General features: G+C 32.2%; 1 long non-coding RNA gene across 1 annotated transcript in view; it reads right to left on the reverse strand.

Annotated features, from left to right (window-relative positions):
- The window catches only part of LOC109335670, a 23,734-nt gene extending 19,974 nt beyond the window's left edge, over positions 1-3,760 (reverse strand). The window contains exon 1 of the long non-coding RNA XR_002106224.1: positions 3,323-3,760. This is a non-coding gene — a long non-coding RNA (uncharacterized LOC109335670). The remainder of the gene's footprint in view (positions 1-3,322) is intronic.

Consider the following 5,216-nt stretch of genomic DNA (forward strand, 5'->3'; position numbering starts at 1 on the left):
AAATGAGATCACTCCACCCCCTCTTAGTGTTCTCCACTATAGTGGTATTTCCATACCTACATTCAAAATCCAATTGAAACAGAAGCATGCATATTAGTAAAATTGCAGAAATTGATAACAAAAGGAAGATTCAATAAAACTAATAAAGAGCATAAAAAACAATCACCTATCTTCTTCTGGCACAACACCATGTGTAAGCTTGACAACAATAACTCATTTCAGACTCTTCAAACACAAGCCTCACCTGCAAAATTGACATTAAATATTAAATATTGCCCCATCATTCACACATATTCAACATTAAAAATTACCAAAACACCAAAAGACAAAACCACATTTCATTATTACAATTTCAATGGATTCAAATATTAGAGTGTTGATAGAATAAGCTTTGATGGAAGAAGCTCTATCAAAACCAAAATTATTAAAAAAGTCAATAAATATAAGTTATTGATAACAACAACAATGGGGACAATACATGCTTAAGTAGAAGGCGAGGATGCATGTAAAAACCCTTATACACTCAATACATATATATTAAATCCTATTATATATACAAGCTAAAAATGAATCCAGTAAGCGAACAATGTTCTGACATGTCTACTAGGCATATAACCCTCATTGTATAGATTCCATTTAGTGCATTTATAGCTGACAGTGTCATATCTCAATTTGAATACTTCACAAAACCACATCCTACAACCAAAACGAGAGCACAATATTATACATTTGGTACAATCAAACTCAAAGATGCATACAAGGGCAGGAAAAAAACACCAGAGTGCAAACTAAGATGCTTGACGGTAAAGTTTATGAACAACAAAAAACAACCCTTCACAAAGTTTATGTGCTTTTATAACTGCTTTTGCCAAATCTCCATGTCATTATTTTCACAAAAACCACACCCTTTCAACAAATGGAGGGAAATATTATCAATTTGGTATTGCAAACAAACGCACATACAAAGAGAAAATGAAACACCAGAATACAAATTTAAGATGCCTTTGAACACTAAAAGGAATGTCTAAAAAAAAGAATAGCAGTCTTATGCATCAATCAGTTCATGTTTTCCTCAACAACTTTAAATCTGGGAACCACAAAAACCAACTCTTCACCCCACCCTAGTTCCTAGCTAATATCACAGAGAAGTGGAAAACACACCAGATTTTGTTTCTTCTCATCCCGCATAAGATAGAAATCCTCTACACGCCCATATTTTGACAATATCTAATGCAAGAGACACCATCTATTAGTTCTATGTCAATTATAAAATTAAGCAAAATGTAGTTCTAACGAGAAATTAAATGTATTAGGGTGCCAAAGAATTTCACTACAGAATTTTAATTGTTTTTAGTTGAACACAATATTGACTTTTACAATAGGCATGAGGTTAAAGCATAAAAGGGCCAAGGGGGACAATCTAACAAAAAATTCAAGAGATGAAATTAAGAGACAACTTATAATACATAAAAATAAAAATACTAGTATAATCACTATAATAGCATGCTTCTATGTTCTTCACCAAAAATATGTTGTAGTGGTTCATAACATATAAGATCCCCTCATACACAAACTATAACAATGATTGTGATCAACATTTTTTAATTAATCCAAATATCTATTTCTCATGAGCTAGTAAGAATTTTCATATCAATTAATGACAAGAAATAAATGTAGTTACCGAAGCGTTCCCGTTCACCATCAGCATACCACACTTGGATTGGACCAATAAACCACTAACCATAAGTTGCACTCATTATTAACTATTTAAGATTTAAACCCACTACAACTCACTCCAGGAAGAGTATGTTGATTGTGCATTGCTCTAATTGCCTTGTCATCGTCTTCAAAAGTAGTATACTTTATAAAAACAACAACCTACACAATAAAGGTCTTTTGCGTGAGTTCCATTCAAATTATAACTTGTCCTCTGCATATAGATGTCAATATATATAGAGAGAGAAAAGTCATTTAGCAGACAAGGATAAAGCAAGTGGTTGAAGTATGCAATCCAATATTGACTTTCTTTTTTCAGCTAAACGTTACTTAGATGAGATTTGGGGTGGCATGGTCATTACACATCAAACAAATGAGATTTGATTCTTCTACAGTTGTAAAGAATTATCTCGCTGGCAACCAAAAGCCATATTGATTTATCAGTAGCATGCTATTATCAACCGTTGAGTAGCAAGCAACCAATGGTTGCTTTTTGTTAAGCAAATAGACCCCTGTTTGACTACTACTACGGTCCAGTATCATATCATTCATTTATTCATTCATGGGTTATACTTCCATAAAGCATAGAAAACTGAAATAATTAGAAATATATTACAAATGAAAAAGATGAGTAACCACAACACACAATTGTACCAGAAGTACTCAACCATGTGCAAATATCTTCACAATCGATACAATCCAAATATGTGTAATAGCATTGAATATGCAATCATGTGCATAAACATAAACATAGTATAAAACAATACCGCTTTTCTCACACCACATGATTTCAAACAAGCTTGCGACAAATTCATTATAGACACACAACTGCATATCCACACGGATACGCTAGTAACACACTTAAACCTCCACAAATCAAACGAAAAACAAATAGAAATAGATCACAATGAAAAAAGTAAGGTTGGCTAGAAGCTGAACTAAAGCGACCAGATTGCCTATATGCACACAACTTCACCAGAACATCCAACCATGTGATAATATATTCACAAACGATAGAATCTAAAGATGAATTCTAGCATTGAAAATGCAATTATGTGCATAGACATATTGCAGTATAAAAAGAAGACTGCTTTTCACACCAAACAGGATGTCAAATAAAAAAAGCGTGCAACAAATTAATCATCAACACACAACTTTGAATCCATATTCAAGATTCAGTCTCACTAAACTAATTAGAAATAGAGTAGAGGCCTAAGTAAAGTGACATAAGTCACACAACTGTATCAGAAACACTCAACCATGTGCTACTACATTGAACAATGAGATCCTTCAAAAGGTTTATGTAGATATTATGATCATGTCTCACATTCAAAAGTTCCTTGGCTGCATCATGAAGATCACAGAGGAAAGATGTACCACTTAACTAAATTAAACAAATATGTAGGGAGACATACCAAACATCATTTGATTCATTATGACATGACAAACAATTGTGTCATGAAACTTAAAATATCTCAATTAACACCATTATTTTAAAATGAAATAATATTTCACTAATTACGCCTCAAAAACTAAATGCTCAGTCTAACTTATTATTATAGAAATGAAGGATCTAAAGTGAAAGAGTAACCAAATTGTGAAATACATAGTTGGTTAGTTACTTCTTTGGCGAAAACAGAGATCTCGTTGGCTTTATCCTCGACTTCTTGGCGGATAAATCGAACTATCTGCTAGATTTGCTTCGACACTTCTGAGTTGTTCATTTTTGAAATGGGAGAAGATTCAAATTGCTTCTAGACAACACCTGAATCTCTATAAAGCGCTTTCGACTCAAAAGTTATTCGTTGAAAACCCAAACCAAGAGAATCAGGCTTCATCTAAAGGAAATTTCAAAAAAAAAAAATTGGACAAATCGAAAAGTTAGGGTTTGGGATATACCAATGTGTCAATGGAATCTAGCGAAGTGACGACGCCATTACCGGGATCGAAAAGCTAGGGTTTTGCTTATGAGAGAATAAGGGTTAAACGCAGAGTCGAAGAGAGAATGAGTGAGGATTGAATGAAGAGAGAAAATGAAGTTGACAAGATTGAGCAAAGAATGTTTTGAGGGAGAAGGGAAAATAAGTTTTGAGGGAGAGAGTGAGGTTATCTTTATTACCTTATTCTCCAACGTATCCAACTAGAGTAGTATTTTTAAGCTCAAGTTTAATTTAGCCTCAGTTTTAGTAAGTGTGGCAAAATTATTATGCCAATTTTGGTAGTGCAAGTGTTGTAAAACATGTTAAAATAACTAATTTGAAACTTTTGGGAATATTTTGAGTTTTTCAATTTTTGAGAAATCAAACTAGTAAAGTTGAAAAACACGAAGGACTTCAATGCATATTTATTTAAGAGTTTGAAGGATTCCTGAGAGTTTCAATCCAAAAGAAAATTAGTAACATATTCATATTTTCTCTTCTCTCTATGGTAATGAGAGTGATGGCTTACGATTAATATAGTCTCTTAAATTTTAAATATTTTACCCTAATTTCATCGCACAATAAATTTTCCTTTATAAACTTCAAATTAATTAATTGATCATTAATGTTATCCATGTGAATATCAAAAAAATCATTATAATCTTTAATAGTTATCATGTTTATTTGAATCATGGATAAATAAGATTCTTCTTGAAATCATATCAAATGTGAGAATCAAGAGTTATAATTATTACTATTTATCTGAGAAATTTCTCAACGTCAATTCTTTTAAAAATAAAATTTATTGCATATACAACTCTTAATATTCTAGGGTTATTATAAAGCATTGTCGACTTTGAGTCTTATCTTCCTATCCTATCGAGTAGAAAAGTGGTGCATAATTGTCGTATTGTATCTTTTTTCTCTTAATATGGACAAGACGATATAGGTCAATATTGTATATTCTTTTTTAACCTTAGTTTATAACTTTCATAAAAGAACTCTCAACATTCTAGTGTTATTAAAGGGGTGTCGACTCAAGACTTAAATTCCAATTCTATTTTTGTGAAAAGTGGTAAGCGATTGTTGTACTACCTGTTCTTTCTCTCATATGGACAAGGTGGTGTATGCTAATGTTGTATATTTTTTAACCTTAGTTTAGAACTTGCATAAAACAACTATTAATATTATAGGGTTATTGAAGCGGTATCGACTCAGGTCTTATCTTCCTATCCTATGTGTCGCGCATCGATTTTCGGTTACGCGACCTCTTAGAGTCGCCACTACATTTTATGGTTAAAAATGTAGAAAAATCTTTAAAGCCCAATCACATTGGGCTTTTGGATTTTTGAATCCAGGTTCGGGAGTCGATTACGAATTGGGGAAGGTATTAACACCTCATTCACCCGTAATAAAACAGTACCCTAACTAATTGCATACATTGAATATCCTTAATTTATTTAAATTAAATTGCTTAAACAAAATATTTTTTTATATTTTTATTTGTGTCTGACAAGTTCATATTGCTCCTACGTATCCCCAGGTGCAATAGGGAAATCAAGACTACGTAGTTCTTAAAAA

Source organism: Lupinus angustifolius, chromosome LG20, assembly GCF_001865875.1.
Source record: "Lupinus angustifolius cultivar Tanjil chromosome LG20, LupAngTanjil_v1.0, whole genome shotgun sequence".
Taxonomy (NCBI): domain Eukaryota; kingdom Viridiplantae; phylum Streptophyta; class Magnoliopsida; order Fabales; family Fabaceae; genus Lupinus; species Lupinus angustifolius.